Here is a 26,657-nt window from a genome sequence, read left to right as displayed (position 1 = left end):
GGAGGGGGGGATATGGGGGAGGGGGATATGGGGGAGGGGGGATATGGGGGAGGGGGGAATATGGGGGATATGGGGAGGGGGGATATGGGGGAGGGGGGATATGGGGGAGGGGGGATATGGGGGAGGGGGGGATATGGGGGATATGGGGGAGGGGGGATATGGGGGAGGGGGGAATATGGGGGATATGGGGGAGGGGGGGATATGGGGGAGGGGGGATATGGGGGAGGGGGGATATGGGGGAGGGGGGGATATGGGGGATATGGGGGAGGGGGGATATGGGGGATACGGGGGAGGCTCACCCTGCCTGCTCTGACGAGGTCGTTCACCTTCTTGTGGCACTGGGTGCCTGTCCGTGGTGTTAGGGCCACAGCGGTGACGGCCTCTGCCACCTCCCTCCACAGACGCCGGCTGTGGCGTGGGGCAACTCTGCGGCCGTGCCCGGGATACAGGGCGTCCCTCCTCTGCTCCACCGCGTCCAGGAGCGCCTCCACATCGCATGACTCGAACCTCGGGGCTGAGCGACGGCCAGCCATCAAGTCGGGTGTTGCGGTCGGCTGTTCCGGTCGGGTGGGGGGGTTCTGCGCGGCCTTATGAGCCGTCACGCCGTGCAGCGCGTATGACGCTGCACGGCGTGAACCACTGCGCAAGCGCGGATCCCGTTACGTCGCTGCTAGCCCATTTCGGGCCGCAGACTATCGGCCCATTTTTATGACGTGACGCAAGTGGGATTTGCGCCGTTTTTTGCGCCGATCGGCGGACTTTCCGCCGATAATGGAGAATTTCGCCCCAGATGATGCACAGATTCACTGAGGCCTTTGAGGAAACTAATTTTTTTTAAAGTGTGATTCTGTATCAGCTGAGTTCCTGAATCAGTCATGTTCAGTTATGAATCAGCAGTAAATGAAGGGACTTCCCTAAATAGAAACAAGATCAGATAATAATAGAAGTCAAAATGCTCCCGCAGTTCCCTAAATTCCACTTAAAAGCAGCATTAGCAACTTTGACATTGATAAGATGCCATCCATGGAAAACCTGTGGGACTCCAGCATAAACTTGACAGCATCAGATTCCAAAATTTGCTGTGGTTTGTGCAATCAGCTGTCAATACTTATTAACCTCTTGAATACATTTTTCTGCATTCACCCTTCAAATAATATTTTTCTGAGCTGCACGCGAACCATTAAAGATTGAGCAGAACAGCATATGGAGACCATGGGTGCTGCTTTCCCAGTATGCGATATAAGAGTCTTTAGTGAGAAAGACTATGAAAATATAAAAGTCTTTTGCTAGTTGTAATGGGCACATTGAGTTTGCAAAGTAAGTTAAATGCATTAAAAAGTATGCATTTATGTGCATTTCCTCTCTGCAAAGCCTTAATCCTTGCTAAGCACCCTGTATTATGTCTAAATAAAGACAAGGATGGGCAGCACAGCGGTGCAGTGGTTAGCACTGGGACAGCGGCGCTGAGGACCCGGGTTCGACTCCTGGCCCTGGGACACTGGCCGTGGGGAGTTTGCACATTCTTCCTGTGTCTGCATGGGTTTCACCCCCACAACCTAAAAGATGTGCCGGTTAGTTGGATAGGCCACACTAAATTGCCCCTAAATTGGAGAAAAAAAATAATTGGGTACTCTAAAATTTAGAAAAAAAGTAAAGACAAAGTAGGACATCAAAATGGGAACAATAATCTCTGCAGCTCTGGTCTATATATCTCTCATCACACTTTATCAGTAGTCCATGTGCAATGCCACGGGACATGTATCTCTTGAGGTAATAACCATTTTAAAAGTGAGGCTGGTGCTTTGCGAGACTTAGCGTTTGTAGGTCCTGGATTGCCTTTGACCAGCCATTTTTAGATACGGTATTTTTGATAAAATCCTCCCCCTCTCTCTCTCTCTCTCTCTTTCTCTCTAATTTATCACCACATTATTTGTCTAGCAGGCCAAAAAAGCAGGTGTAGATCTTGCACACAGATCTTGCACTCATCAATGAATCCCATCATATTGAGTTACAAGAAGATGCCAAATATCAGCCATAATAGAATGGCGGAGCAGTCTCAATGGGCCGAATGGCCTAATTCTGCTCCTATATCTTATGAACTTATGAACTCGGCCTCTCCTCTTTGATTTTCTTCCCCATTCCCACCCTGCTTCTCACGTGAGGAGATGTCATTAGTTCCATTCTGCATCTCATAGTGACTTGTGCTAATGTGCAGTGGTTCCATCTCAATAGGGCTCAGTGCCACATTCTATGATTATGGTCAATTAATGGTCGCTTTATTTCGTCGCTGATTTAGAAATTAAAACTGACCTAGACAATCACATTATATCAAATTTACAGCGCAGACCATTCGGCCCAACTGGTCCATGCCGGAGTTTATGTTTACAGGAGCCTCCTCCCATCCTACTTCATGTAAATCTATCCTTTTCCCCTCCCAAACATGTAGAATCATAGAATCAGGGCAGTGCAGAAGGAGGCCATTCGCCCCATCGAATCTGCAATGACCCTTTGGAAGGGTGCCTTACCTAGTGTCAGGCCCCCACCTTTTCCTCTTAACCCAGTAATCCCATCTAACCTAATCTTTTGGGCACTAAGGGGCAATAGATCTTGGCCAATCCACCTAACCTGCATATCTTTGGACTGTGGGACGCATGCACGGGGAGAAAGTACAAACTCCACACAGACAATCGCCTGAGGCCGGAATTGAACCCAGGTCCATGGAGCTATGAGGCAGCAGTGCTAACCACTGTGCCATCACACCGTAAGCTTAGCTTCCCCTTAAACGCATCTATTCAGTTCATCACAACAACTCCGTGTGGTAGTGAGTTCCACTTTCTAACCGTGCTCTGAGGGAAGAGATTTCTCCTCAATTCCTTCTTAGATTTATTAACGCCAGGGCGGCATGTGGCACAGTGGTTAGCACTGCTGCCTCACGCCGCCGAGGACCCGGGTTCGATCCCGGCCCCCGGGTAACTGTCCGTGTGGAGTTTGCACATTCTCCCCGTGTCTGCGTAGGTCTCACCCCCACAACCCAAAAATGTACAAGGTAGGCATGCGCAGCCGCGGAACCGGCAATTCTCCAGCCAGGGGCAGCACGGTGGCTCAGTGGTTAGCACTGCTGCCTCACGACCTCCGGGTGCGGCTATGCAGAGCTAGGTCGCATATTCGGTAGCTCCCGCTTGGAACGGACTTTTGTGCTCTTTTACAGGGCCCCCACAGCATTTGTTTGACATTTCCCGGTATGGGAAGAAGACTGCCGCATTCCCCTGACAGTGTCCCCCAGGAATGTTATGTCTTTTGGCTACCAGACCCGGCAGAAACAGTAAAAGATTTGGCTTGAGCTGCAGCAATAGACAAAGGCCTCTTCCAGCATGCAGGCGGGGGAAGGGCAAACTTAAAGCTGCAATCTGACTTGACTCTATCAAAGGTGAATTCTAGCAGCAGAGGGAACAACTGTGAAAAGATCTACCAAGGCCATTGAAGAAGCAGGGACGAGGCTTCCGGTGGCGGCCATGGAGGAGTAGGTCGCGCATTCGGCAGCTCCCGTCTGGAACTGACTCTCAGACCTTTTTCAGGAGTTTCCATAGACTTTTTGGGGCAGACTGGTGAAGCGAACACTGCCAAAAGGATTCCCTCTCGACTTCCGGTTGCGGCTATGCGGAGCTATGCCGCACGATTCAGCAGCTCCCGCTACCACGGACTTTCGGGCTCGTTAGAGGAGCCCCAACGGAACTTTTTTTTGACGCAACCCGTGGGGAAGGGAAGAGAGAGGTCCCCCTCCAACTTCTATGAAACGGACCAGAAGTGTAACGGCCAAAGGAGCGGCACCGGAGCAACGGGAGAAGCGAGGGAAAGAAAACAAAATGGCGGCGGCCAGGGACAAAGGGGAGCTGCAGGAGTTCATCAAGCGCTGCTTCGAGGAGCAGCTCGAGGAAATGCGCAAGGAGATGTTGGCGCCTATATTGCTTTCGGTAATTGAAGGACTCGGGATCACCCAGAAGGCCCACGAAGCTAAGATCCAGGAGGTACAGAAAAGAGTCAGTCAGAACGAGGACGAGCTCGTGGGCCTGGCGGTGAGAGTGGAGCAGAACGAGGCGCTACACAAGAGGTGGGCGGTAAGACTCGAAGACCTGGAGAACAGGTCGAGGAGAAAGAATCTACGAATCCTGGGTCTCCCTGAGGGAGTGGAGGGGGCTGATGCCGGGGCATACGCGAGCACGATGCTCGAGGCGATGATGGGCACGAAGGCCCCTTCGAGGCCGCTGGAGTTGGACGGGGCACATCGGGTGCTGGCGAAGAAGCCCCAGGCAAATGAGCCGCCAAGGGCGATGGTGGTGAGGTTCCACCGGTTCATGGACAGAGAGTGGGTCCTGAGATGGGCCAAGAAGGAGCGGAGCAGTAAGTGGGACAATGCAGAGATCCGAATATACCCGGACTGGAGCACGGAGGTTGCAAAGCGGAGAGTGGGTTTCAACCGGGCCAAAGGTACTTGGAGGCGTTGTACCGGAAAGAAGTGAAATTTGGAATGCTGCAGCCAGCGCGACTGTGGGTCACATACAAGGGCCAACACTATTACTTCGAAACGCCTGAAGAGGCGTGGACCTTTGTACAAGCCGAAAAGTTGGACTCTAACTGAGGGTTTGTGAGGGTGGGGGAGATGTTTTGGGGTTTGATGTGTGATGGTTGTTGTATATAGGGGGTCAATCACGCGCAGGAAATGTTACACGGGCTGGGGGAGAGAGACAAGGCCGCGACAGGAGCTGCGCCAGAGGGGGCGGAGCGGGTTTTGGAAAGGCGGGAAGGGGAACGAAGGAATGCATATGGATTGGGAGACTCCCACACATGGAGGTCAATGGGACGGCGGGGGAAGCCGGGGTCAGCAGGCGTCAGCTGACTTACGGGAGTGACATGGGGGAGCAAAAAAGCTAGACAGGGGTCTAGCGGGGGGGAGGGGAGCGGGGGAAGGGGGGGAGAAAAAGGGTTGCTGCTGCACTGGCCGAAAGGGAATAGGACACAGAAGAGGTGGTCGGGACGGGGGTCCCCCCTCTGGGGGACTGGAGGGTGAGGGAGGCATGGACACGGGACTGGCCCAGAAAAGGAGATGGCTAGTCGGCGGGGTGTGGGGGGGGGGGTGAGAGCTCCTCCAATCCGCTGATAATGTGGAACGTGAGGGGCCTGAATGGGCCGGTGATGAGGGCTCGAGTGTTCGCGCACTTAAAGGGACTGAAGGCGGACGTGGCCATGCTCCAAGAGACACACCCCGTGGCGGACCAGGTCAGGCTAAGAAAGGGATGGGTAGGACAGATATTCCACTCGGGACTGGACGCAAAGAATAGAGGGGTGGCAATATTGGTGGGAAAGCGGGTGTCATTCGAGGCCAAGACAATTGTAGCGGACAATGGAGGGCGATATGTAATGGTGAGCGGTAGGCTGCAAGGGACGTGGGTGGTGTTGGTAAACGTATACGCCCCGAACTGGGATGATGCAGGCTTCGTGAAGCGCATGTTGGGGCACATTCCGGACCTGGAGATAGGAGGCCTGATAATGGGAGGGGACTTCAATACAGTGTTGGATCCAGCACTGGACCGCTCCAAATCAAGGACTGGAAAGAGGCCGGCGGCGGCCAAGGTGCTTAGGGGGTTTATGGATCAGATGGGGGGAGTGGACCCATGGCGGTTTGTAAGGCCGCAGGCCAGGGAATTTTCTTTCTTCTCCCATGTACACAAATCCTACTCCCGGAGAGATTTCTTTGTTCTAGGTAGGGCGCTCATCCTGAGAGTGGAGGGGACGGAGTATTCGGCTATAGCCGTTTCGGACCATGCCCCGCACTGGGTGGAACTGGAGCTGGGAGAGGAGAGGGACCAACGCCCGTTGTGGTGGCTGGATGTGGGACTGCTGGCGGACGAGGTGGTGCGTGGGAAGGTGAGGGGGTGTATCAAAAAGTACTTGGAGGCCAACGACAACGGGGAGGTGCGGGTGGGGGTGGTATGGGAGGCGTTGAAGGCGGTGATCAGGGGAGAGCTAATTTCCATTAGGGCTCATAGGGAGAAGACAGAGGGTATGGAAAGGGAGAGGTTAGTGGGGGAGATTTTGAGAGTGGGCAGGAGATACGCAGAGGCCCCGGAGGAAAGATTACTTGGGGAAAGACGACGGCTCCAGACGGAGTTTGACCTGTTGACCACAGGGAAGGCGGAGGCACAGTGGAGGAAAGCGCAGGGGGCGACCTACGAGTATGGGGAAAAGGCTAGTCGGATGCTGGCACACCAGCTCCGTAAGAGGATGGCAGCGAGGGAAATAGGGGGAGACAAAGATGGAAGGGGAGCCACGGTTCGGAGTGCGACGAAAATAAACGAGGTATTCAAGGCCTTTTATGAAGAGCTGTACAGATCCCAGCCCCCAGCGGGGGAAGAGGGGATGAGACGATTTCTAGATCAGCTGAGATTCCCGAGGGTGGAGGAGCAAGAGGTGGCTGGTTTGGGGGCACCAATTGGGTTGGAGGAGCTGAGCAAGGGTTTGGGGAGCATGCAGGCGGGGAAGGCCCCGGGACCGGACGGATTCCCGGTGGAGTTCTACAGGAAGTACGCAGACCTGTTGGCCCCGCTACTGGTGAGGACCTTTAATGAGGCAAGAGAGGAGGGGACACTGCCCCCGACAATGTCGGAAGCGACATTTTCTTTGATCCTAAAGCGGGACAAGGACCCACTGCAATGTGGATCGTACAGGCCGATCTCGCTCCTCAATGTGGATGCAAAGTTGCTGGCAAATATGCTGGCCACGAGGATCGAGGACTGTGTCCCGGGGGGTAATCCACGAGGACCAGACGGGATTTGTAAAGGGCAGGCAACTAAACACCAATGTGCGGCGGCTCTTAAACGTGACAATGATGCCATCGGAGGAGGGAGAGGCGGAGATAGTGGCAGCTATGGACACGGAGAAGGTCTTTGACCGAGTAGAGTGGGAGTACCTCTGGGAGGTGCTGCGTAGGTTTGGGTTCGGGGTAGGGTTTATCAATTGGGTTAAGCTCCTTTACAGAGCCCCGATGGCGAGTGTAGTGACGAACCGGCGGATGTCGAAGTACTTTCGACTGTACCGAGGGACGAGGCAGGGGTGCCCCCTGTCCCCCCTGTTGTTCGCATTGGCGATCGAACCATTGGCCATGTCATTGAGGGAGTCTAATAAATGGAGGGGGGTGGTCCGAGGGGGAGAAGAGCATCGGGTGTCGCTATATGCGGATGACCTGTTGCTGTATGTGGCGGATCCAATGGAGGGGATGGTGGAGGTCATGCAGACTCTAAGGGAGTTTGGGGAGTTTTCGGGCTATAAGCTCAATGTAGGGAAGAGTGAGCTCTTTGTATTACAGGCGGGGGACCAAGAAAGAGGGATAGGGGACCTACCGCTGAGGAGGGCGGAGGGGAGCTTTCGGTATCTGGGGATCCAGATAGCCAGGAGTTGGGGGACCCTACATAAACTGAATCTGACGAGGTTGGTGGAGCAAATGGAGGAGGATTTCAAAAGATGGGACATGTTACCGCTCTCGCTGGCGGGTAGAGTGCAGTCGGTCAAAATGGTGGTCCTTCCGAGGTTTCTGTTTGTGTTTCAGTGCCTTCCCATCGTGATCACTAAGGCCTTTTTTAAGAGAGTAGGCAGGAGTATTATGGGGTTTGTGTGGGCGAATAAGACCCTGAGAATAAGGAGAGGGTTCCTGGAACGCAGTAGGGACCGAGGAGAGTTGGCGCTGCCAAACCTGGGGAGCTACTACTGGGCAGCAAATGTGGCGATGATCCGCAAGTGGGTTATGCAGGGAGAGGGGGCGGTATGGAAGAGAATGGAGACGGCGTCCTGTAAAGGAACGAGCCTGGGGGCGTTGGTGTCGGCACCGCTGCTGCTCTCGCCGACAAAGTATACCACGAGCCCGGTGGTGACGGCAACACTAAGGGTCTGGGGCCAGTGGAGACGGCACCGGGGTGCAGTGGGAGCATCGGTGTGGTCCCCGATCAGGGGTAACCACCGGTTTGTCCTGGGGAAGATGGACGGGGGGTTCCAGAGCTGGCATCGGGCGGGGATTGGAAGAATGGGGGACCTGTTCATCGACGAGACGTTTGCAAGCCTAGGGGCACTGGAGGAGAAGTTCGAGTTACCCCCGGGAAATGCCTTTAGATATATGCAGGTGAGGGCTTTTGTGAGGCGACAGGTGAGGGAATTCCCGTTGCTCCCGGCACAAGAAGTTCAAGATAGGGTGATCTCTGGTGTTTGGGTCGGGGAGGGCAAGGTGTCGGAAATACACCAGGAGTTGAAAGAAGAGGGGGAAGCGCTGGTAGAAGAGTTGAAGGGTAAATGGGAGGAGGAGCTGGGGGAGGAGATCGAGGAAGGTCTGTGGGCTGATGCCCTAGGTAGGGTTAATTCCTCCTCCTCGTGTGCCAGGCTCAGCCTGATACAATTTAAGGTGGTCCACAGAGCGCACTTAACGGGGGCGAGGTTGAGTAGGTTCTTTGGGGTAGAGGACAGATGTGGAAGGTGCTCAGGGAGCCCGGCGAACCATGTCCATATGTTTAGGTCATGCCCGGCACTGGAGGGGTTCTGGAGAGGAGTGGCGGGAGCAATATCTCAGGTGGTGAAAGTCCGGGTCAAGCCAAGCTGGGGGCTAGCTATATTTGGAGTAGTGGACGAACCGGGAGTGCAGGAGGCGAAAGAGGCCGGCATTCTGGCCTTTGCGTCCCTAGTAGCCCGGCGAAGGATCTTGCTAATGTGGAAGGAGGCAAAGCCCCCCCAGCCTGGAGGCCTGGATAAATGATATGGCTGGGTTCATAAAGTTGGAGAGGATTACGTTCGCCTTGAGAGGGTCTGCGCAGGGGTTCTACAGGCGGTGGCAACCGTTCCTAGACTATCTCGCGGAGCGTTAGAGGAAGGTCGGTCAGCAGCAGCAGCAACCTTGGGGCCGGGGGGGGGGGGGCGGGGGGGGGGGGGGGGGTGGAGGGGATGTCCTGGGAGGGGGGGAGGGAGGTGCGGGGGGTAAGGGGGGACTGCCTGGGAGGGTGGATGAGCAAGAGATAACATGAAGGGTTGGGGAAACTGGCACGCACGGGTGAGGGCCAGTGTACAAAGCTGTGTAAATATATCATTTTGCCATGTATATATCTTGCTCTGCGCGATTTCTCATTTTTTTTGTTACGAGGGGGGGGGGGGGGTTATTGTCTGTAAGGGAGAAAAATTGTGTTAAAAAACTTTAATAAATATATATATTTTTTAAAAAGCACTGCTGCCTCATGGCGCCAAGGTCCCAGGTTCGATCCCGGCTCTCGGTCACTGTCCGTGTGGAGATTGCACATTCACCTCCTGTCTGCTTGGGTCTCACCCCCATAACCCAAAGATGTGCAGGATAGGTGGATTGGCCACGCTAAATTGCCCCTTAATTGGAAAAAAATGAATTGGGTACTCTAAATTTATATTTAAAAAAATAATAATTCTCTGGCCATATCTGCTCTACGCTGCGTGCCTGCTAGTCCCCTACTGGGTGGGGGATCGGTGGCCGTTTTGCACTGTTTTTTCGATCGTAAATCGCCACCGTTCCCACACTGGCGTCAGCACTTAGTCTCAGAATCGGAGAATCCAGCCCACAAGTCTCTCGGATGGGAAGTTAAAGTGAGGCTCCTCCACCTGTCCTCTCAGGCGGATGGCACCACTCTGATGAAGAGCAGGAGAGTTCACCCTGGTGCCCTGGTCAATAGTTAGCCCTCAGCCAACATCATTTAAACAAATGAGCTTGCTGTTTGTGTTGTGTGGAGATTGGCTGCTGTGTTTCCAACACCACAATGACTGCACTTCATGGGATGCTCAGAATTTGTGATAGGCGCTATATAAATACCAGTCTTTTAGATTGGGATTTTGCAGCACATATTTCATGTAACTGAAGTGAAATCTCACTCCCTGTTTCCCTCTCCAGGGTGTTGTGACACATGCGATACTGTATTTTTACCTGCTGCTTTCAATGGGATGCACACTGAGTGAGAAAATCAATTCATCCCAACTCTATACTTCTTACCACTGGGATCTCTCACACCTCTCTGTCACTTTAAACGCCAATTACATTGTGGAGTTTGTCATGATATCCACATCAAGCATATCATGGTGCATTCACACACACACACTGATGGACAGATAGTTGGACCAACCAACACACACATCGCAGCCAATCACCAGTGAGAGCACACGCACTATAAAACAGGGAACACCACAGTTCCCGCTCATTCTACCAGGAGATAGCTCAGAGCACAGAGCTCACAGCGTGCCACTCAGACATACACCATGTGCTGAGTGCCTCACTAAGATAGTGCTAGGGCTGGGTCCACAGGTTAGCTGGTGAAGTACGAACCACAGCCAGAAGTTAATAGTTATTATTGTACAGAATAATAAAACAGAGTTGTACCATCTACAACCGTGTTGGTTCGTTTGTGTATCGGAACACCCAACACGACAGAGTTGTGGGGGGTCGGACTGAGATTTGTGCTGGGCTAACCCAGGTAAACCAACTCTTCAGATCAGCAATGATATTTGAGTGTTCAGCTCTCTGTTTGCCGTACGCAGCGGAACTGCATCCAGTGTGGTCGTGCACCATTAACTTTGCAGGAAATTCTCAGCTATAATTACGCAGCAATTAAGCCAAGAGTCATTGGGCTAGATTTGGACCTGGATGCAGTAAGTTCAGTCATAAAGGAAATGTGTGCACGTGTTGGGATACATGCACAAGGTTTTCTGGCTGCTAATCTTAGTGTAGGCACAGCATCCGCTGTCACATTAAAAAAAAAATCACACACTTCGGGTTTGAATCCCGGCCCCGGGTCACCGTCTGTGTGAGTCTGTCAGGAGTTTGCACATTCTCCCCGTGCCTGCATGGGTCTCACTCCCACAACCTAAAGATGTGCAGGTCAGGTGGATTGGCCATGCTAAATTGCCCCTTAATTGGGAAAAAAATAATTGGGTACTCTAAATTAATGCGTGTACTCCAAAATAAATGTTTTAAAAATCAGATTTCTTAAAGGTTCCCCATATCATCTTTTAAAAAATAAATTTAGAGTACCCAATTCTTTTTTTTCAATTAAGGGGCAGTTTAGCGTGGCCAATCCACCTACCCTGCACATCTTTGGGTTGTGGGAGCGAGACCCACGCAGACACGGGGAGAACGTGCAAACTCCACACAGGCAGTGACCCAGAGCCGGGATCGAACCTGGGACCTCGGCGCCGTGAGGCAGCAGTGCTAACCACTGTGCCACCTCTAGGAGATTGACAGACAAGCATCATCCAATTGGGTAATGAGCCTTTTTCACTTCCCAATTGGTGTTCTTTTTCTAATTCATTCATGGGATGAGGGCATCGCTGGCCCGGCCAGCATTTATTGCCCACCCGTGAAGGCATTTAAGACCCCACATTGCTGTGGGGTCTGGAGTCACATGTAGGCCAGACCGGGTAAGGATGGCAGATTTCCTCCCCTAAAGGGACATTAGTGAACCAGATGGGTTTTTATGACAATCGTTTTGTGGTCATCATTAGACTTTTAATTCCAGATTTAAAAAAAAAATCAAATTCAAATTTCACCATCTGCCGTGGCGGGTTTCGAACTCGGGACCCCACAGCATGACACTGGGTTCTCGCAATTATTAGTCCAATAAAAATACCACCACACCACCGCCTCCCAGTAAGAGCAGTTGGATGGATGTAATAGAATAATAATAATAATCTGTATTGTCACAAGCAGGCTTACATTAACATTGCAATGAAGTTACTGTGAAAATCCCCTCGTCGCCACACTCCGTCGCCTGTTCGGGGACACTGAGGGAGAATTCAGAATGTCCAATTCACCCAACAAGCACGTCTTTCGGGACTTGTGGGAGGAAATCAGAGCACCCGGAGGAAACCCACGCAGACACGGGGAGAGAACGTGCAGACTTCGCACAGACAGTGAGCCAAGCCAGGAATTGAACCCGGGACCCTGGAGCTGTGAAGCAACTATGCTAACCACTGTGCTACCGTGCCGGCATGTGTTGGCCGACTAGTGGGTGAAGGGTGAGCGGGGGAGGGAAAAATCTTGCCCTGAAATCTCCAGGAATACATTGCAGCCCGGAATTCTTCGGCCGATGGAATTCTCTGTTCCCGACAGCGTGGGGTGGCCACAATGGGAAATCTCATTGACAAGCGTGGGGAATAGGGAATCTCGCCGCCAGGGGACAGCGCGCCGTCGAGAGACACGCGGAGGATCCACGTGATTAATCACAGTTGCCAACCCTAAAAAAACGTTGAGGGGGTGGTGGGGGGGAGGGACTTGCATTGATATGGCGCCTTCCAGTAGATCCTAAACTGCTTTTGAAGTGCCGCCACTGTTGTAAATATAGGAAGCTCAGGCTAGCGTGAGAGGGCTACTTGGTGTTGGAGAGAGCTTGAGTGACGAGTGATACTCGGCTGCCTTTGGGTTTCGCTCCGCCTTTGCCAAGTCGCTGTGCGCTGACTGGAACATGACCCTCTGGAAAGCGGGGTGCACTGGAGCCAAAAATAACCCTTACCCCCACACACATACACCCCACCCACCAGGGCTCTCTTTAAATGCAGGAGCTTGTGCAGACTGGGTGGAGAGGGAATGCATGTCCAGTGCACTCGAAAAGCTTTTATTTTGTTTGAAGTGACTTTGCTTTGGAATAAAGGGGGGAGCGCGTTTCACGACAAGGAACAGATCTCACAGTGGTCTCTGTGACAGCTGACAGCGTGTGTGTGTGTGTGTGTATGTGAGAGAGAGCAGATGTGTCAAAAACATTGCAATCCCTCCCTCCTTCCAGCAGGCATCAAGTGCATGTCTCATTGCTCTTGCTATCTCCCTCCAGGTGAAGTGGGACCTGTTTGCAGCCTCTGTGACAGTGTTTCCGACACACACGCACACAAGGATGATAAACCATCAAAGGTATGTTGTTATGGAGGAGTGCAAGCTTGCACGCCAGGCAATTTCATTGACCCTTTGCTGACCGGCTTTCAACTGGGGAGAAACTTACATGCATGCTGCCACACTTTTCATCCCCCCCCCCTTTGCACACTTCGATGGGGGTGGAGGGAAACCAACCCAGCCTATTTTGGATTGCACCCCCCAAAAATAGACTTGGGGGGTTTTCTTTTGCCATTTAAAAAAAAACTTTGTATAAACTGATGTCGCCCGGGGATGAAAATAAAAAGCTCCTGGCGTTTCTGTTCCTCCGGTACTTTTTTGTTTCAACAACTTGGCGAGTGGAATGTGGCCAAGTAGGAATAACAATGGTGGGAGGTTTTCAGTAGCTGGTGGAAGCGAGCAGCTATTGAAATCTTCGTTTCGCTGGCTCCCTCCGGCCATTCTCCTCAGTGTTTGCGTGCGACCAGTTTATCGCTTGTTCTCATCTTCCTTTCTCCCCCCCCCCCCCCCTGTCTGCCTGTCACTCCTAGTTTCGGACAGAAAACGACCCAAAGCGGAAAAGTTTGCTTTTTGGCACGTTTGCCCAACTCTTCCTGCAAAGCATTCCTCCCCCCGTCCCCCACACACACATGCAACTGGGCGATTGAACAAAAAAAAGTCACCCACACCTCGCAATGGAACTAAAATAATGATAATTATTGTCACAAGTAGGCTTACATTAACACTGCAGTGAAGTTACTGTGAAAATTCCCGAGTCGTCACACTCTAGCGCCTGTTCGGGTACACTGAGGGAGAATTCGGAATGTCCGATTCACCTAACAAGCACGTCTTTCGGTACTTGTGGGAGGAAACCGAAGCGCCCGGAGGAAACCCACGCAGACACGGGGAGAATGTGCAGACTCCGCACAGACAGTGACCCAAGCCGGGAATCAAACCCGGTCCCAGGCGCATATGACGAGCACTTGTGAATGAAGATAGGATGGAGAAAGAAGGTAATTGATCTGGAGAAGGCTGCAATCCCCCAGCATGCCTGTTGTTTATTACATTCAAAGGTTCTCTTTTTTAGATAGACACTCGACACAAAGTCCTGTATCATTGACCACTGTGTGAAGTAAGAAATTCATGGCATAAGGAGCGACATTCTCCGACCCCCCGCCGGGTCGGAGAATCGCCGGGGGCTGGCGTGAATCCCGCCCCCGCCGGTTGCCGAAGTCTCCGGCACCGGATATTCGGCGGGGGCGGGAATCGCGCCGCGCCGGTTGGCGGGCCCCCCGCTCGATTTTCCGGCCCGAATGGGCCGAAGTCCCGCCGGCGTAAATTAAATCACCTACCTTACCGGCGGGACAAGGCAGCGTGGGCGGGCTCCGGGGTCCTGGGGGGGGGCGCGGGGCGATCTGACCCCGGGGGGTGTCCCCACGGTGGCCTGGCCCGCGATCGGGGCCCACCAATCCGCGGGCGGGCCTGTGCCGTGGGGGCACCCTTTCCCTTCCGCCTCCGCCACGGTCTCCACCATGGCGGAGGCGGAAGAGACTCCCTCCACTGCGCATGCGCGGGAAACTGTCAGCGGCCGCTGACGCTCCCGCGCATGCGCCGCCCGGAGATGTCATTTCCGCGCCAGCTGGTGGGGCAACAAAGGCCGTTTCCGCCAGCTGGCGGGGCGGAAATTCCTCCGGCGTCGGCCTAGCCCCTCAATGTTGGGGCTCGGCCCCCAAAGATGCGGAGCATTCCGCACCTTTGGGGCGGCGCGATGTCCGTCTGATTGGCGCCGTTTTGGGCGCCAGTCGGCGGACATCGCGCCGTTTCCGGAGAATCTCGCCCCAGATCTGAACTTGACATTCACAAATTTGAATCTGCTACTTCTTCCCTTGAAGTGACAGTTTAAGTCGCAATACTTGAAGTGATAGTTTAAGTCGCAATAAGGGCAGCACAGTGGTTAGCACAGTTGCTTCACAGCACCAGGCTCCCAGGTTCGATTCCTGGCTTGTGTAGAATCTGTACGTTCTCCCCGTGTCTGTGTGGGTTTCCTCCGGGTGCTTTGGTTTCCTCCCACAGTCCAAAGATGTGCAGGTTAGGTGGATTAGCTGTGCCAAATTGCCCTTAGTGTCCAAAAAGGTTGGATTAGATGGGGATAGGGTGGAGGTGTGGGGAAAGGTAGGGTGCTCTTTCCAAAGCCTGGTGCAGACTCGATGGGCTGAATGGCCTCCTTCTGCACTGTGAATCTATGAACTTTCTTTGTGCTATCTCAAGACTTAAGCAGGTAGCTGCAGTTTGGGTTCCCGCCATGCAGAACTATGTTTACATAGCCTGGCTCCTGCCTGACTGTGATTCTAATGGTCGAGCCCAGCAGATAGCTTCTGCGTACGTGTAACTCTCCAGATGGCTGGAAATTTAAACTGCGATCAGGTAGGTTCAAAAAGTGCCTTGGGTCCAAAGGAGTATTTATTGTGTCGTGTTTTGATGCAGCACTAGATATAAACCCCCAAGTGGTGTCAAACTGAAGTGATTTCATAGAATTTACAATGCAGAAGGAGGCCATTCGGCCCATTGAGTCTGCACCGGCTCTTGCAAAGAGCACCCTACCCAAGGTCAACACCTCCATTCTATCCCCATAACCCAGTAACCCCACCCAACACTAAGGACAATTACGATAATTTATCATGGCCAATCCACCGAACCTGCACATCTTTGAGCTGTGGGAGGAAACTGGAGCACCCGGAGGAAACCCACGCAGTCACGGGGAGAACGCGCAGACTCCGCACTGCCAGCGACCCAAGCAGGAATCGAACCTGGGACCCTGGAGCTGTGAAGCAACTGTGCTATCCACAATGCTACAGTGCTACCCACAAATTCCCTGCCCAGTGAAGCAGTTGAAGTTACCTCGTTGAATATTTTTAAGGCAAAGATAGATAGATTTTTGAACAGTAAAGGAATAAAAGGTTATGGTGAGCGGGCGGGTAAGTGGAGCTGAGTCCACAAAAAAGGATCAGCCATGATCTTAATGAATCCTGCTCCTAGTTCTTATGTTCTTCTGTAAGTTGGTCACACTTCCCGAGATTGAGAAGTCTGTTACTCCAATCTGCGCAATGTAGTTGAAAGCATTTGTTTCTCATTTTTTAAAAAAATCGTAAAATAAAAAATGATTTTTTTCATTACAAGAATTATTGAGGCCAACTTCTTTTTGAAGGCTACACTTTCAGGTTGTGGATCAGTGACTTTGAGGAACGATCCCCTCAAAAGATATTCATGGGGCTGTACTCTGTATGACCCGAGCTGGTTTCACATTAAATGTCCTTGATGCTGTTTTTCAAAATAACTAATGGTTAATGATTATTGCACTTCAGGACCATTGCGTGTGAACTTGGTTTCACTTGCATGACTTTGTATGCAATAGGTCAAGCCATTCAAGGGCAGTGCTGGCAATCTAACTAATCTGGCTTCCTAACTGGCAATCTTGAAAAAAGAATTCTCACATGACATCTGTGTGACACAACCTTTTCCCTCTCTAGCTGTGGTGTGCTATGCTCTGGTGTGACCAGACTAAAGATGGTTTCAAATAAACCATGATATTCACCATGAAAAATCTCGTCAAACTGGAATTCAAATTCACTTCTTGCATGTGAAAGAAAAGGGCAGTCAACCCATGCACATCCCATTCAGCAGCAAGTAGAGCTGCTCAATGGGGCGGCACGGTAGCACAGGGGTTAGCACTGCTGCTCCACAGTGCCAGGATCCCGGGTTTGATTCCTGGCTTGGGTCACTGTCTGTGCGGAGTCTGCACGTTCTCCCCGTATCTGTGTGGGTTTTATCCGGGTGCTCTAGGTTCCTCCCACAAGTCCTGAAAGACATGCTTGTTAGGTGAAATGGACGTTCTGTATTCTCCCTCAGTGTACCCGAACAGGTGTCGGAATGTGGCGACAAGGGAATTTTCACAGTAACTTCATTGCACTGTTATTGTAAGCCTACTTGTGACACTATAGGTTATTATTATCAGAATAAGGGCATCACGGTGCCACAGTGGGTTAGCCCTGTTGCCTCACGGCGTCGAGGTCACAGGTTCTATCCCGGCTCTGGGTCACTGTCCGTGTGAAGTTTGCACATTCTCCCCGTGTTTGCGTGGGTTTCGCCCCCACAACCCAAAGATGTGCAGGCTAGGTGGATTGGCCTCGCTAAATTGCCCCTTAATTGGAAAAAATGAATTGGGTACTCTAAATTAAAAAAATATATATTATCAGAATATTAATGAAATACAGTTTTAATGAGCCATCTGAAGTCCTTAAATTGCTCATAGGATGGCAAAATATATTTGTGCCGAGATTCGATATTACGCCACTAAAAAATTGACCATCAACAAAGAAACTTGGAATTTACACAAATTTCTTCCACATTGACTTAAGGCGAGGGCTGGGAAAAGCAGCCTTACCCTTTTCAGATTCTCGGGGTCAGGATTAACAGCACCAGCACTCATTTTTATAGCGCAGTTTTAATAGATCAAAATATCCTGGGGTGTGTTACTATGGTAGAATCGATGCCTAGATATGGTGGGAGAAAGGTTAGGGCCAGTGACTGAGGAAAGAGGTAGGTTTTAAGGCCATATTTGAATGAGGGGGAGAGAGATGACAAAGGCAGTGCAACTTAGGAAGAGGGTCAAGAGTAGTCAAGCCTCTACCACCAAGTTGGAATGGGGAGGGGGAAGAGTGGGGATTGCAAAAGAGGTCCGAGTTGAAGAAAAGAGAGCCATGGCATGTTAGGATGGAGGAGCCTGTTGAGAAATGGAAAGGGAAGACCATGGAGAGACGTACTTGCAAGATCAGCTCTGAGTCAAGGGAGGGCAACAAGGCTTTATATTGTTGGATTCAGCCTGTGTGAACAGGGACAGAAACGGGTTTGAAGGTGTGGCGTTTCAAGCCTCCAGGTATGGTTAAGATTTCTTCTGGGGAGGGCAGCACGGTGGCGCAGTGGGTTGGCCCTGTTGCCTCACGGCGCTGAGGTCCCAGGTTCGATCCCGGCTCTGGGTCACTGTCTGTGTGGAGTTTGCACCTTCTCCCCGTGTTTGCGTGGGTTTCGCCCCCACAACCCAAAGATGTGCAGGCTAGGTGGATTGAACACACTAAATTGCCCCTTAATTGGAAAAAAATGAATTGGGTACACTAAATTTATAATAAAAAAGAAAAAAAGATTTCCTCTGGGGGCAGCACGGTGGCGCAGTGGTTAGCACTGCTGCCTCACAGCGACGAGGTCTCAGGTTAGATCCCGGCTATGGGTCACACGCGTGGAGTTTGCACATTCTCCCCGTGTTTGCGTGGATTTCACCCCCACAACCCAAAGATGTACAGGGTAGGTGGATTGGCCACACTAAATTGCCGCTTAATTAGAAAATATGAATTATGTACTCAAAATTTATTGAAAAAAAGATTTCCTCTGCTCTTTTCCAACCACAGGGGATAACCAGTGTGTTGTATTCTTTTTCCCAAATTATGCCAGCATTATATCAGTATGGTGTGAGCACTCCCAAATAGTGAATGAATTTGCATGTGTTGGTGATGCTGGAGTTCTGGAATCAGGTCGAACTGAATTTTGTGCTGATAGACTGAAAACATTTGCACAAAGCACGTTGAGGGATGGGAGGGGGGTCTCCAACTCCAAAATGGACGTTTGAAAATTCACATTGAACTCACTGCCCCATTTGTTTCTGTAATTAAAATAATCAAAGCGGTCCTCTAAATGAACTTTGAGGGTGCACTGCGCAAATTGTTGGAACTGTGGACTGACAAATCCCAGGTCCGGATGGACTTCATTCCAGGGTCTTAAAAGAAGTGGCTGATGAGATAGTTGATACATGGGATTTAATTTTCCAAAATGCCCTAAATTCAGGGAAGGTTCCATTCCATTGGAAAATAGTGAATGCAACTCCTTTATTTAAAAAGAGAGGGAGATAGAAAGCAGGAAACTACAAGCCAATTAGCTTAACATTTGATTTGATTTAATTTGATTTATTATTGTTACATGTATTAGTATACAGTGAAAAGTATTGTTTCTTGCATGCTAAACAGACAACGCATACCGTAGATGGGGAATGAAGGTGAGACTGCAGAAGGTAATGTTACAGTCATAGCTAGGGTGTAGAGAAAAGATCAACTTAACACGAGGTAGGTCCATTCAAAAGTCTGACAGCAGCAGGGAAGAAGCTGTTTTTGAGTCACTTGGTACGTGACCTCAAACTTTTGTATCTTTTTCCTGACGGAAGAAGGTGGAAGAGAGTACGTCCGGGGTGCGTGGGGTCCTTAATCATGCTGGCTACCTTTCCGAGGCAGCGGGAATTGTAGACAGAGTCAATAAGGAGGTTGGTTTGCGTGATGGATTGGGCTACATTCACAACCTTTCATAGTTTCCTGCGGTCTTGGGCAGAACAGGATCCATACCAAGCTGTGATACAACCAGAAAGAATGCTTTCAATGGTGCATCTGTAAAAGTTGGTGAGAGTCGTGGCTGACATGCCAAATTTCCATAGTCTTCTGACTTTCCTTTCCCTATCTTTCATAGGGAAAAGTTTAGAAGCTATTTTTAAAGTTGTTATAGTCGGGAACTTCAAGATAATCAGGCAGAGTCATCATGGCTTTGTGAAAAGGAAATCACATTTCACCAATTCATTGGAGTTTTTTGCAGAAGTAACATACGCTGAGGACAAAGGGGAACCAGTAAATGTAGTGTACTTAGATTTGCAGAAGGCACTAGATAAGGTGCCACAGAAAATAAAAGATCATGGTAGAGAGGGTAACATATTGGTATGGACAGACGATTGGCTAGCTAAGAAGAAACAGTAGGCATCAATGGGTCATTTTGTGCTCGCCGAGATGTAACAAATGGTGTGCTGGAGCCTCAACTGTTTACAATTTATGTAAATGATTTAGATGAAGGGACCAAAGGTATGGTTGCTAAATTTGCTGATGGCACAATGTAGGTGGGAAAGTAAGTTGTGAGAGGGACTTAAAGAGGCTACAAAAGTATATGGATAGGTTAACTGAGTGGTCAAAGATCTGGCAAATGGAGTACAATGTGGGAAAATGTGAAGTTGTCCATTTTGGCTGGAATTATAAAAAGGAGGAAAATTATCTCAATGGTGAGAGATTGCAGCGCTCAGAGATGTAGATCGATCTGGGGGTCCTAGTGCATGAATCACAAAAGGTTAGTATGCAGGTACAGCAAATAATTAGGAATGTCTTTTGCAAAGGGAATTGATAAAAGTAGGAAGGTTTAGCTTCAGTTACACTGGACACAGGTGAGACCACATCTGGAGTACTGTGCACAGTATTGGTCTCCTTGTTTAAGGAAGGATGTAAATGTTGGAGGCAGTTTAGAGAAGGTTTACTGGACTAATAGCTAAAATGGTCGGGTTGTCTTATGAGGAACAGTTGGACAGGCTAGGCATGTATCCACACGAGTTCAGAAGAGTAAGAGGCGACTTGATTGAGACATCTTGACAAGGGCCTTGACAAGATTGATGTGGAGAGGATGCTTCCCTTTCGTCACTGTTTGAAAGTAAGGGATCGTCCATTTAAGACAGAGATGAGGAGAATTATTTTCTCTCCGTGGGCCTTCAGACTTTGGAACTCTCTTCCAAAAGATGGTGGAATCAGAGTCTTTGATTATTTTTAAGGCATAGGTAGGTAGATTCTTTTTTTTTTGATAAATGTTTTTTCATTGGGTTTTTCGAACATAGTGTATTCACAGGTGTACACAAAGAAGGAAATAATTTTTTTTTAAAAAAGAGAGGATAATACGAACAAGATTTAAACAACCACGCTATATAATTAGCAAAATCACCTAAATAAAATGTGTAAGAAAAGCAAAGTGTGGGGAGGGCAAAACTGGGGAAGTGTATATACATCGAGGCAATTACAGTATACCTGTATGCATGTCTTGTGTATACTTCTGTTTGTTTTAAGAAAGAGAGTACATATGACACCAGTGATACAAAATAGATCTGGGGTGGGGGGCAGGGGGGAGGTAGGTAGATTCTTGATAAGCAAGTGGGTTATCTCGGGTCGGCAAGAATGTGGAGTTGAGGTTAGAATCAGATCAGCCACGATCTTATTGAATGGCGGAGCAGGCTGGAGAGGCCGAGTGGCCTAATTTGCATGTTCCAGTGGAACAGCAACGTGTGAGAAGGCAAAGAGGGGTGAGGTCACCTCGAATGTGCAAGGTGGTCTCCTTCACGATTCAAATGGATGGTCGTGATCTCCTGCCATGGCTTTATCAGCAGCAAGTTGTTCATCATCTGTCCTGACCAACGCTACTCCCTCGAGCAACTCCATCAGAAATATATTCAATGGGTATTGACCTTGTCGATGTTTGTGGAAACCTGCTTTACATAGAACAGCTGATGCATTTGCTTACGATACAACATTTATTGCACTTCAAGCTAATTAATTAGATATGAGGTGCTCTTAGATTCTTCTGAGAGATTGGATGAAAAGCTATGAAAACGCAATTGTTTCTTTCAATAGCTCTCATTTTCTTTCTCATGTCCCCCTTTGGCCATCTGTTATAAACCAACTTCTGTCAATTAATCATTGGGATGAAATCTACTCTTTAACGAGTAGTCATTCCTTTGCCGTTCTGTAAATATTACAAGCAACAAGACAGCTGGAGTGCACCTCAAGGCAGTCACACATGTGAGTTTTCACATGATCGTAAAGCACTTTCGAGGACTGCTTTTGAAGATTGTAACATTACCCGACAGAAACCATTTATGAGTTTTCTGTAAACTTGCAACTCATTTGAAGTGTCCATCATTTGCAGAGGATACTTACATTTTTTCACCGGGCACCTGGCCAGGTAAATGGAGGCCTGTTGTCGACACCATAGATCCCAACAGGCGGCAAAAGCCATGGAGCCATGTAGACCTACTGGTCCACAGTAAACGTGATCTGCCTTATCATTTACAGTGTACCTTGTGCCTTAAGGATTGGATGGTATCAAATTACTGCAGGATGAATGTACTATACACTCGTAGTGAACCAAGGGGAGGAAATACCGAGGAGATTTTGCAGCAGCATATTCAACAAGTGATTTATTTAAGTTTGCACATGTATGAATGTGCTTTACTCCTCATAAAGAAGATGCAAGTTAAACAAACCCCATTCACGCAATGAAATTCAATTAGGAATAAATGCAAATTGGACATAAAGGTGGATATAACTTAGCCAGAAACCTGCATGGAAGCTCTGCTTATATCTTCAGGTCTGCATAGATCAGGTTTTGCTGAGTCAGCGTGACGAAAAATCCCCAGTGCTTTTTTTTTGTATTTAGTGTCCAGAATTATCAGCCGAAGACATACCGATCAAGAGGAAATAATCTGGAGAATCAGAATGGGAAGTTATGTCAACATTGCATAGATTGGGCACCTTCTTTATGTTGTGGTTCCAACTTTCAATAACTCGTTTATACTTTGTTTCTGGCATTCGTAGCTACATTGTCTTGGGTGCCGAAACTGATGTTAAACACGAATATAAATCAGCCTGGAGTGCAGTACTGAAGCAGTAGGGAGATTGCTTGAGATAGGTAGACTTAGACTGATAAGTTGGTCTCACACTGATAACAGCCATGTGAGTGAGAAACATTGCTCATTTGGCGCCACTGTGAATGTGGCAGTGTGGATAACTCTGTTATGTCACTTTAGGTGTGATTGATATGCCAAGTTTTCCATGCTGACCCACTTGGGCAGTGAAATATCTGTAATGCATAAAAGTGGCAGGAGAGTCACTACCCTTGCCCTCAATACTGATGCCACAGAGTCCTTCCAGACACCATCACTGGTGAGTCTAAAAATGACATCGAGCCAACAAAGAGACTTTAGGGCAGATGACCAAGTGCTTGGTGAAAGGGATAGCTTTTAGCAAGCATCTTAAAGCAGAGGCCTAAAGGGATTTGGGGACACGGTACCGGAGAATCTGGCGACTAGGGGCTTTTCACAGTAACTTCATTTGAAGCCTACTTGTGACAGTAAGCAATTTTCATTTCATTTTAATTTCAGATTGTGGCCAACGGTAGCACAGTGGTTAGCACGGCTGCTTCACAGCGCCAGGGTCCCAGGTTTGATTCCCGGCTTGCGTCACTGCCTGTGCGGAGTCTGCACATTCTCGCCGTGTCTGCACGGGTTTCCTCCGGGTGCTCCAGTTTCCGACACACGTCCCGAAAGACGTGCTTGTTCGGTGAATTGGTCATTCTGAATTCTCCCTCAGTGTACCCGAACATGCGCCGGAATGTGGCGACTGGGGGGGTTTTCACAGTAACTTCATTGCAGTGTTAATGTAAGCCTACTTGTGACACTAATAAAGATTACAAAGATGGCTGAAGACATGACCTCCAATGGCGCAGTGAATGAAAGTGAGGGTTTGACAAGAGTCGAAGGAACACAGAAGCATTGGATGGTTATAGGGCTGGAGGAAGTTCCACCGAGAAGATCTTTTTGAAAAAAGGAACAGATGGAACAGCACCTTTTAGTAAATCCAAAAGCTTTGCTCTGGTGTCGGCGATCACAGTGCCAGACATTCAAACTCATCTGCCTGAAGCCAGTGATAATTAGATTCAGGTGAAAGCAGCTTTATTTAGTAGATCAAGACCCACAGTGAAATCTGGACCCAGCGAGGTTAAATTTGTGCACAAAAGAAGTAAGTGTTCAGTCACTTTCTGGTCATTTTATTTTCTCAGGGCTACAAATATGAACAAGATGAACGTGAAGCAACTAATTCAATCTGGACACAAAGGCTTCAAGTTAAAACCCCAATTCAGGGCGGCATGTGGCGCAGTGGTTAGCACTGGGACTGCGGCTGGGTCACTGTCCGTGTGCAGTTTGCACATTCTCCCCATGCCTGCGTGGGTCTCACCCCCACAACCCAAAGATGTGCAGGTTAGGTGTATTGGTCACGCTAAATTGCCCCTTAATTGGGAAACAAAATAATTGGGTACTCTAAATTTATTTTAAAAACGATGCAATGAAATGAAATGAAATGAAAATCGCTTATTGTCACAAATAGGCTTCAAATGAAGTTACTGTGAAAGGCCGCTAGTCGCCACATTCCGGCGCCTGTTCGAGGAGGCTGGCACGGGAATGGTGTGCATAGCGTGAAATGTTCCTAAGGCAATAGTGACAACACCATATAATTAGTCAATAACAGACCTTGGCTACAATGCAATATTTTCAAATTAAAATATGCGGCGGTAAATTTGAATAACGATTCATCATTTGTATCCCCACTGCAATCAGAGTGCTGTGGTTTACCCCAGTGGAAGGCTTTAGGTCAACTGGTGGGCACTGCATGGTCACAGTCCATGACAACCTGGACATGCACTAGAGATTAAAACATGGACTGAAATTGGCAAGAGTCTCCACGGTAATCTTTCTTTCCAAAAATATACTTCATTCATAAAATCTGTAAACAAATAATTTAGGCTAAATAGAGTGCATGGCAGTCAAGCGTGCCTGGCTCTATTTAAAATGCAAATTGCATCTACATTTGCATTACTGCAAATGTTTCCTGATAAAAGATAGCCCAAGGGGTTTTCTGCTGGTTTCGCCCCATTGGGCCTTTGCAGTGGCTGCTCAGGCTTCAGTGTGTCCTTCAGCACATAGATCCGGACTTTGAAATGTCGTCCCTGGCAATGGACAACAACTAAGTTTCAGGCAAACCAGAGAGCATCTTTCACTGAATTGGTGGCCTTTAAGCAGCAATTGATGTTTGCCTCAGTGCGCATTCTTAATGCGTCGAGCATGGAGCCCCATGTTATGCAACGTCTTGGGATGAACCTCGACAATGAAGTACTCTGTCTCCTTCCTTACCTTCATTGCTTGCAAATGCACATTCAGTAGGAGTTGATGAATGATATCTTCCTGGTGCGTCTCCTCCTGGCAAGATTGACCATGTAATTCCACCAGGCAGCTCCCCAATTTGCACACCAGCCGCACAGTGTGTGTATCAAATGTTGTCCAACTAAATCTTGCAATGATACCGGGATCTTTGTTGAATCGATGCTGACTGCCATATCCAGGCAAGAACTGACTTTGCAGTTCTTGGACCCACTTTCCAAATTCAATGGCCTGTGCCATCTAATGAATCAGTATTGCTACTAGAACCAGACAAATCATGGGCTCGGGAGTTTTCGAATGATGGAATCGTCCTGAAGTGTGCAGTAACACTGTGAGACAGGTGGATTTATACAGGGAGATGAAGTGACATCCAGTGATACTGATAAGAGGCAGTAGTTAAGGGATGTTATCTGTGTGTGGGTGAAAAGATGGTCCGCTAAAAAAAGTAACACAGATGACCATCCCGTCAATCTAAAAGGGTAAGAATTGAACAGTCTCCATCTGATAATAACTCATAAATCCAAAGTGCCTCAGGCATCCGCGCAAAATGGGCAGTTTTGGATTAGTTGCCCAATGTATCTAGTGCCATATATTTAGTCCCATTGCAGTCAATGAGATGAGTTTCTACTCTCTAGTATTTTAATTACATTGATGATTAAATTAGAAAGAATGATCAGTATTTCTGAAATAAGGCATTTTGTCGAAGCTTTACATCTTGCACCCATCAGGACAAGTGCAAGAGCACCAACGTCGGAGCGGCATAAGACCATAAGACAGAGGAGCGGAAGTAAGGCCATTCGGCCCATCGAGTCCACTCCACCATTCAATCATGGCTGATTTCAACTCCATTTACCCGCTCTCTCTCCATAGCCCTTAATTCCTCGAGAAATCAAGAATTTATCAACTTCTGTCTTAAAGACACTCAACGTCCCGGCCTCCACCGCCCTCTGTGGCAATGAATTCCACAGACCTACCACTCTCTGGCTGAAGAAACTTCTCCTCATCTCTGTTCTAAAGTGACTCCCTTTTATTCTAAGGCTGTGCCCCCGGGTCCTAGTCTCCCCTGCTAATGGAAACAACTTCCCTACGTCCACCCTATCTAAGCCATTCATTATCTTGTAAGTTTCTATTAGATCTCCCCTCAACCTCCTAAACTCCAATGAATATAATCCCAGGATCCTCAGACGTTCATCGTATGTTAGGCCGACCATTCCTGGGATCATCCGTGTGAATCTCCGCTGGACCCGCTCTAGTGCCAGTCTGTCCTTCCTGAGGTGTGGGGCCCAAAATTGCTCACAGTATTCTAAATGGGGCCTAACTAATGCTTTATAAAGCTTCAGAAGTACATCCCTGCTTTTATATTCCAAGCCTCTTGAGATAAATGACAACATTGCATTTGCTTTCTTAATTACGGACTCAACCTGCAAGATTACCTTTAGAGAATCCTGGACTAGGACTCCCAAGTCCCTTTGCACTTCAGCGTTATGAATTTTGTCACCGTTTAGAAAATAGTCCATGCCTCTATTCTTTTTTCCAAAGTACAAGACCTTGCACTTGCCCACGTTGAATTTCATCAGCCATTTCTTGGACCACTCTCCTAAACTGTCTAAATCTTTCTGCAGCCTCCCCACCTCCTCCATACTACCTGCCCCTCCACCTATCTTTGTATCATCGGCAAACTTAGCCAGAATGTCCCCAGTCCCGTCATCTAGATCGTTAATATATAAAGAGAACAGCTGTGGCCCCAACACTGAACCCTGCGGGACACCACTCGTCACTGGTTGCCATTCCGAAAAAGAACCTTTTATCCCAACTCTCTGCCTTCTGCCTGACAGCCAATCGTCAATCCATGTTAGCACCTTGCCTCGA

The 26,657-nt window shown here is 49.2% G+C and overlaps 1 long non-coding RNA gene across 1 annotated transcript in view; it reads left to right on the top strand.

The window, feature by feature from the left end:
- Positions 1–26,657, top strand: part of LOC140404277 (uncharacterized) — a 73,994-nt gene that overhangs the window by 21,018 nt on the left and 26,319 nt on the right. Inside the window, exon 2 of the long non-coding RNA XR_011938480.1 lies at positions 12,867–12,943. This is a non-coding gene — a long non-coding RNA (uncharacterized lncRNA). The remainder of the gene's footprint in view (positions 1–12,866; positions 12,944–26,657) is intronic.

This window comes from Scyliorhinus torazame, chromosome 30 (assembly GCF_047496885.1).
Source record: "Scyliorhinus torazame isolate Kashiwa2021f chromosome 30, sScyTor2.1, whole genome shotgun sequence".
Lineage (NCBI taxonomy): Eukaryota > Metazoa > Chordata > Chondrichthyes > Carcharhiniformes > Scyliorhinidae > Scyliorhinus > Scyliorhinus torazame.
The sequence above is the reverse complement of the archived record's forward strand: the minus strand, read 5'-3'. Positions and strand labels throughout refer to the sequence as shown.